At 34.4% G+C, this 8,749-nt stretch overlaps 1 long non-coding RNA gene across 1 annotated transcript; it reads left to right on the top strand.

Annotated features, from left to right (window-relative positions):
* On the top strand, window positions 1,209–1,644 carry LOC110262643. The gene is made up of 2 exons (XR_002347539.1): window positions 1,209–1,323; window positions 1,472–1,644. It is a non-coding gene; the product is annotated as an uncharacterized LOC110262643 (long non-coding RNA).

Raw genomic sequence — 8,749 nt, 5'->3', positions numbered from 1 at the left:
ACTTTTGAATACAAAATAAATTTAAATGGCTTCTAATTTTTTATAATTAAAAAAGTTCTTAAAATATTTGTTAAGAAAATCCATATAGCAACGTATATAATTATGCATGAATATGTCTTTGGAAGGTTCTTTCTACGGCTACATTTCGTTTCAGGAGGTACATTTCGCATACGGATAGCTGTCTACGATATTTTTTAGGTCAGAAATCAGTTTTACATTGCATTTAGGATTGTCCAAAAGCCTAGTTAGTTTAGCAAATTTTAGGGATCTCCTGTCAACCAGTGAATTTGATGAATTGGTTCTTACAAAATAGCAAACAGCGCCCCTTTAGATTCTTTTCTGGTCTCTGATGGATTTGGCGTTCGAGGAATAACGAGATCTTTCGTCCTCACAAGCATTTGACCATAGACAATGTGACTGGTATGGCTTTGTCCTTGGAAAAGGAACTCCAGAATATTTTTGAGTTACAACGATTGTCTATCCCCTCCACCATTAGTGGCTCTTGGATTCCCCCTCAGTGGGTACATTTAGGATTAATTGTGATGCTACCTATCTTGGCAATGGTGCTCGGGTTGATTTTGTTTGTATTAGCAGAGATTGGAAGGAAAGGTGGCAACGAGTCTGTTTGGGAACAATTAAGAGTCGTAGCATTTTGTAAGGAGAGTTGTTTGCTATTTGGAGAGGCTTTCTTTTAGCATGAGACTTGGGCAAAGAGACATTATATGCATGGTTCTGAAAACCAGACCGGACCGGTCGGTTCAATCGGAATAACCGAGAACCGGTTACCTAGCCGGTCTGGGTAACGTCGAAAACCGACTGGCAAAGAATCGGTGAAAAAACCGGTCGAACCGACGGTTAACCGACGAACCGGAAGAATCGTCTGATTTTTTGACGGTTTAGTGGTTTGCACTCTGAGATTCAAAACGACGTCGTTTTGGGTTTTTTTTTTTAAAAAAAAAGAAAGGAGAAATCTGAAATCGCGTACCCCCCAAGCAACCCTAATCAGTTTTGAATTTTCCATTCCTCTTTCCCCTTTCCATTGCATTCACCCACCAAGCCCCAGCAGCGCCACCGAGCCACCCACACCCATCCACAGCAGCGCCGACGTTGAGGGCCGCAACCACCACCGCGTCCTGCTTCTCGCCGAGCACGCCTCCTCATTCGCCGTCGCCGAGCTCGCCTACTCGTTGGGGCGTCGCCGACACCGCGTCCTCACTCGCCGTCGGTAAGACTCAGTTTCTTCTCTCTTGTGTTTCTATTGTCTCTGCAGATCTTTGCTGAAGACTCCAACTGTTTTAACCTTATTCTTCTGTGGAGGTTGAGGTAGGCCTGTGTGCTATCTTCTTCTTATTCTTTTTTATTGTTCATGGTTCATTTTTGGGGTTGTAGTATATAAGTACTTGATTATTGTAGTAATAGGTTTTGTTCTGTCTCTTTGACTAAAAAAGGTAACTTTTTGGGGTTTATGCAGGAAAAAGGAGGTTTTTCTTCATACCCATGTGCAAAATTTATTTTTTGAGCTTTATTGATTGGTCCTGATAAGGTTCTGCTGCTAATTCATTGTTCTGTGTGGTGTGTATTGTGAGCTACTACTATTGAAGCTGTGTGGTGAAAGAATTTTACAGAAGGAAGTGGTATTGTATTTAAGGTTCAATCAATCTTGTTTCCTTTTTGTTTGGAGTTTTTTCTTTTGGTTCCTTATGGCTGTTGAGGAATCTGAGCCTGTGATTCCTGAACTAGAAAGAGAAGAGAATTTGATAGCTGCAACAAGACATATTGTGAAGGCATTAGGATCAAACAAAAACCCTACCACTGATGCCAAGAAGATTCTGGCTGATTTTGGCTCCAAGTTGTCATCCATGAGTACATTAAAGGCTCAATTCTTTTTCTCTTTTCATGAGTTGCACCTTTGATTAGTTGAAAACTTCTAGTAATTGTTTCTTTTGAATGTAGAACATTATGAGTTTGCCATTATGTGCGTTTTTTTTTTGTTTAGTTATAAATTTTGATGTTTGAAGTTGTTTGTGAACCTCTAATATTAAGTTATGGATAATTTATTATGTGAAATTTTAAATTTTATTAAGTTAGAAATTATTGAATTTATATATTTAAAATTATTTTTAGGTTTTTTAATAATTTTATTTAATATTTAATTAAACCGGTTGAACCTCGGTTGAACCCCGGTCGAACCAGTAAGCTATTGAACCAGTGACTTCACCGGTTTATTGACCGGTCCGGTTCTCGCAACCTTGATTATATGTGAGACAGACTGTGTGGAGGCCTTTACTATTGTCAATAATTTACAGGACTACTCTGATTTTATTGATTTTTTGGTGTTAAAAATCTGAAATATCATATCTTAGAAATGGCGTGTTGATCTCCGATTGATCTTGAGAGATGCAAACACAGTCGCAGACATCATGACAAAGACTGCAATGAAGACTCTTTCTCCTTAAATGAATCTTTCGTTGCCTTAAAAGGAATTTGAAAGTAATATATTCAACGAGATTGTCTTTTTTAAACAATTTTTTATTTTTTATTTTTTTTTTGTTATTGTTTGTTTTTTTTCAAGTCACAAAAAAAATATAATTATGCATGGAGTGAGAAGAAAATAAATTTCAAGTCAATTATTTTGGCCAATAGAGTTTTCCTTGTTAAGTTATACTAGATCGAATTCCACGTAATTATAGGCATTATTAGTGAATGTACTGTAATGGTTTTATTAGTATCTTAGTCAGCAAGCTAATTAAGAAGCACATGCATATGTACAAATTTGTATTGCTATTTTTAATTTGAAAAGTCTTGGAAACAATGTTTGATATGTACACTCTAATTGAAATTGCATGTTTTTCTTTCCCCTTTAATTTTCTTTTGTCCTAAGTTCGTAGTTAATGACTACTTTTTGGATAGCTCGTAGAATACCTTGTCTTTTCTAATGTAACTTATACTTAAACATATGAAACATACAATAATCGGCCCCTTATATATATTATCTATATATATAAAATGATAAACATAAATGACGAAGGTGAAAATTCAAATGAAGTATTGGAAGAAAAGGATATAGCTAAGCCTAGCTAATAGGTTGTTAATCTAACTCTTTCTAATGCAATGATGACGAAAAGTAATTAGCGAGGCTTATATGGTTTGGTCAATTAGTCAATAATATATATTGACCTCAATTTTAGGAATCATGAATTTAAATAAGTTACGACGCATTACCAGAAATATGGTATTACCAACGGGAAGATACTCACTAATAAAAAATAGTGATAAATTTATATGATTGTAGTAATAATTTGCAATGTCTTATATCTTTGTGGTCAAATTTTGTAGAATTTTTGGACGGTTTTATTTGTTTGTGGTCAACTTGAAATGAGTTCTCTCAATTACCACATACTTTAAGCTCACCGTGACGAATTCGAACGATTTTCACTTTAAAATTTCGCGTTTAATTTGGTGTTTTCATCCATTCCTTTCAAAATATTTTTATGCAGTTTATACTTTTTTCCAATTTTAAACTCTAATCTAAAGTAAATTCGATTTATCAGGGCGCAGACTTTTTCAATTTCCCAATTGTTAGTTTTTTTTTCCTCCTTTCATTCGAGTGCTGCCAAAAATTGATAAAGTAGGCTAATAGTTTGATTTTAGATGTTGTTAATGATGTGCAATTTTCTCATTTGCTATGATTCCTATACTCTACCATATTTTCGAATCTTGTTTTTTTTTTTTTTAACTTACTACTAGTTCTGCGCTGATTTGGTTAATTGGTTAATTTCTCCTTCTTAATTTAACATTAATTTTTTAGTGTGGTTATGTTGTTCATTACTTTATAAAAATCAAATTGTAATGTAATCAAAGAGACTAATTCATATACATACAATTTTACCATTTATATTTTTTAGTTGTCAAATTTTTTTATTCGTACTCTTTCTAGCCAAATGCAGTTTCAGTACCCAATTTTATAGTATGCATTAATTTAGAGACTTTAGTGATAGAATAAATGATTTAATTGAAAATAAATGTTAAAATTATAAAAAGAGTACCAAAAGAGTACAAAAAAGTACATATTTATCTTTAACAAAATAACTCTAGCTAATTCTAGAAAATAAAAAAATACTAACTATAATTGATTAGAATAATAACTAATTTAATTACTCACTATTAATTTACGACAATATTAATGAACAAAGTCCTAACTCTTAAAATTCAGAATATTAGTTTTATACATACATTTTATTATTCTATCTATTTATTATCATTTGATTAGTTTAATAGAAAAAAAATTAAAAATTAATTTTCATTTTCTAACTATGTACAAAATTTGTATTCTTTTTCAATCCAAGGGTATCAAATTCTTAAATTTTAAGTTTATTTATTTTAATTTTTATTGATACCATTTTTTTAAATCCAACAAGTTAAAATTCTAAATTTTAATTAGTATGTAAAATTTTTGAAATATAATTTAAAGTTATAAAATTTATAATTTAATATTTTTTATTAAAGTTAAATTTTACTCTAAATTAAAAATGATAGTTACTTCACTAAACAAAACTCTAGGGAGACAATGGCCTAAGCGTACAATGTGTACAATGGGCTAAATCATCCGGATACCACCTATACTATCCATAATAACCATCCGGATATCAGGGATAATAAACATCTCATGTTATAAAAAGCTAATTTTGGGTTCACCAAGATTCAAACTTTTGACTTTCCGGATCTGAAATTCTAATACCATATCCTGAAACCACTCATCACAAAAGCGTAACCTGACAGGATAATGTAACACTAATAATCATATCTCTAATATTTTCTAAACACATTGTACGCTTAGGTCATTGGCTCCCTATACTTTCCCTTCAAATTAACATCTATAATAAGATAAATGAAATTTTTAGCGGCAATGTTAAATGCAACTCTTATTTAGCCCACTCACCCAGTTTTCACTCACACTTTTCTTTTTTCTCCAAATCCCATATTTGTTAGCTCCTGCGATTCACGTTTGATAACATGTAGCCAACCCCTTTCGCTAATAATATTCTCTTCAGTTTCTCCAAATCCGTAATTTCTTAGTTCCTGCACTCAGATCAAGCCAACTAACCTTCATAGCAAATCCGTTTTGCTTAGTTCGTTCCTGTTTAGGTTCTGAATACGATCGCACTAGACATTTTGTGGAAGAGTAAGGGACCACGATTTGCAGTTCGAGTGCCGTCAATTCGAGTTGGCGAATAAGCAAGCAAAATCAATCTGATTCTACCGACAAGCCGAATCACGAAGAAGACTTGAAGAAACTCTAAATTGCTCTATTGCACCTCTCTCACCCTCACTCTCTCTGGAGGTAGTGCTCTGAATCTTACCTCTCTAAAAGGTCGATTTAAGTTTTCTCTTCTTGTCTTATTGTTGGTGGAGATGAGTACGTTGGCTTGAATTTGCATGTTTTATTCATTTATCCTTTTGTAGGTATAGAGAATGAACTACTGGTATAAAGTATAATTTAAATGTATAAATATAATTAGCTACTTAGTAGTATGTACTAATGTGATTAATTACATTCCTAATTAACCTTAGTTCTCTTTTATATGGTGAAATTCCTAAAATCAACATTATTTTGGTAATGGCCATCGCCATAGCAAAGTAGCAAACAAGAGTTATTGTTTATATTTCTTGGCATTTCTTGTGTTTCTTACTTTTGAGTCTGACTTTATGCATCTTGTTCTGTATATTTTAAACCACTTCAGAAGAAGAAGTTCCATCATTTAGATCACTATTGTAGCATCCATTCTTCAAACATGTAATTTTTTATATACTCAACTTTTTTAAGAGCCTAATCTTTGTGAATATTTCTTTTTGCATGAGTGTTATTTTGTGATCATAATAATGTTAGTCAGTGTAGTTCAAACTATCTCCATGAGAGAGGTTTTAGTTCGATGTATGAGGAAGAAGGAAGCTCCAAGAATGGTAAGAAGCAGTTTATGTATTTACAGGGCAGATTGATCAATAGAAATGAGTGCAGTAAAAAAAACTTCTTAAAAATTGTAAGGATACTTTATTTGATTTGTTTCTTTCAACCTTTCTTTCATTATAGCACTAGACAGTAGTTGAGACTATTTGACGATGATTCTTTCCATTATTAGAGGGTAGTTGTTGTTGTGTGATTAAAATTTGAAATTATTTAACAGAGAACAAGAAGAGAGAATTCATAATTGAAGTGGAGGCCATAGGTCATGTTAGACATAAACATCTTGTGTGCCTGCTGGGAGGAAATTAACAGGTACTTATTTTTAGCAAAGCAAATCATCTTTAGTATTTGTTTCAATGTTTAAGCTATTAATGGATGAATATGTGAATAATGGTAACTTAGAGTAATAAATGCATGTTGCTATTGGACAAAAAACAATTACCTGGAAGGTCCGCATGCTCGATAATTACTTGGTAAATTTAACTTTCTACTTTAAAATATTGACCTTGGTAATTGCTAACACATTTCTATTTTTATTTTTAAATTCTTTGTCTCTAAATAATTTTGATTGCAATCCGATATGTTACTTACTTATATGAAACAATTAAATTAAAAGTTATTTAACAGGATATAAGTCTAGCAATATATTGATTGAATCCGAGTTTAATGACGAGTTTAATTACCGCGCCCGATACTAATTATTCACATTGCCGCAGCCACTAAAATTAAAAGCTTACAGCTTCAAGTAATAGTATCTTCCTCCTCTGGTTTTAAAATATCTATCTACCTTAAACCATTCAAAGTTCTATATATATATATATATCCGTGGATGATCGAAGGAAATTATGTGGCTGTGAAGCCTTGGGATCAAGAGTTTAGATCAAGTGAAAACTGTTTTGGAGCAACTTTAGTGTGGATTAGAATTTCCGGATTACCAATTTGGTGCTACCAAGAAGATGCAATGCTCCGTGTTGCGGCTGCAGTTGGCATTCCCGTTAAGGTTGATTTGGCAACAAAATTAGCTGAAAGAGGACGATATGCTCGAGCCTGTGTTCATATAGATTTAGGATTGCCAGTGACTAAGAAGATTCTTGTTGAAGGTGTTGAATATGAGGTTGAATATGAAAGTCTTCACCTTATTTGTGGCTCCTGTCTCAAGTTTGGTCATGATATGAAGGTGTGCAAGACTGACAGCAATGCAGGAGGAGGAACTAATGCCAAGGTGATCAGCGATGTAGCAAAGCAGCCAGAAAACTCAAATTCAAAAAATCCAGTACATGTGGAAAAGGAAAGTTTTCATTTTGGCAAGAATCTTGGAGATGAGACTGTAAATGTTACTGTTCCAGATTTGGTGGAAAGTGATTTGCATGCTGTTCATGTAGACCATGCACAACATGAGGATTTGGAAGGTTGGACTCAAGTGATTAGGAAAGGAAAGTATAAAATGGGTCAAAAGCCTTCTCTTAGCACCCATCAGGTCCAACCAAAAGTAAAGAAGACTCCTAACAAGGCTACCAATACTTGGACAAGGCCTAATCACCAACGTACAACACATACAACTGGATCCAAAGTAAAATTAAGCAGGGGCATCAATATTGGAAAACCGGTTAGTATGGCTTCTTCGGGGACCCGGCACAATGTTCATCATCAGCAGCAAGGTGAGACAACAAATGGCACTGTGCGAAAGCGTCCTCGCCCAAACTCTTTGCAGAATTCACCAGTAGATAAGGATGGAGCATCGACGGCGGGTATGGTGCAAGTTTCGACGGAGAAAATTGGGCTGCAACTTGAGGGTCCATTAAAGGCAGGATCGTCAAAGACAGGGACATCATGTTGAGTCTCGGGTTTGTTATTGGAGCTCCCTTTTTGCTATTTTATGGATAGTTTCAATATCATAGCCTGGAATGTGAGGGGTGCGTCTAACAAGATGGCCCGTGTGCATTGCAAAAATTTGGTGAGAATATATAAACCATCTTTCTTCTTTCTCTTTGAGACTCATACCATATTTAATAATTTGAAGAATTTTTGGGATAAGTTAGGTTTTCATTGTGTTGGTATTGAGGAAGCAGTAGGACACAGGGGTGGCATTTGGTTTCTATCTTCTATTGCTAATGCTTCTTGTGTGGTTATTGATCAAATTGACCAATGTATCACAGTAAAAGTGAGTGTGGGTAACTTAGTTTGGCTTTGTAGTGCAGTATATGGGAGTCCTCAATTCGAAAAAAGATGTATGCTTTGGGATCATTTGCGTTCTATTAATTCAGGCCATAATAGACCATGGATGGCCGTTGGTGATTTTAATGAGATTGTGGCACCAGATGAGAGTACAGGTGCTTATTTTTCTTCTCACAGAGCTAGTCTATTAACTACTACTCTAGATGACTGTGAGCTCTTTGATCTTAAAGTGACTGGTAGGAGATATACTTGGTATAGAGCAGTTCAGGCTGGCAGGGACTTGGCTAAAAGGTTGGATAGAGCTATAGTTAATGAGGCGTGGATGACAATGTTTCCTGAGGGTTATTCTGAAATTCTTAGCAGGCTTCATTCTGATCATTGTCCTATTTTAGTTCGTTGTCATGGTAGCCCCAGAGTGAAAGGTTCACGTCCTTTTAGGTTCCAAGCTGCGTGGGCAACACATCCTTCTTATAAACATGTTATTAGTAAGGCTTGGAATCAAGAGTTTGGAGGCGTTACCGAAAGGCTTAAGATGGTTCAACAGGCTTCTTTGGACTTCAACTCAAAGATTTTTGGAAATATTTTTGTGCGAAAAAATAAGCTGGAATATCA

This window comes from Arachis ipaensis, chromosome B05 (genome assembly GCF_000816755.2).
Source record: "Arachis ipaensis cultivar K30076 chromosome B05, Araip1.1, whole genome shotgun sequence".
NCBI classification, from domain to species: domain Eukaryota; kingdom Viridiplantae; phylum Streptophyta; class Magnoliopsida; order Fabales; family Fabaceae; genus Arachis; species Arachis ipaensis.
The sequence above is the reverse complement of the archived record's forward strand: the minus strand, read 5'-3'. Positions and strand labels throughout refer to the sequence as shown.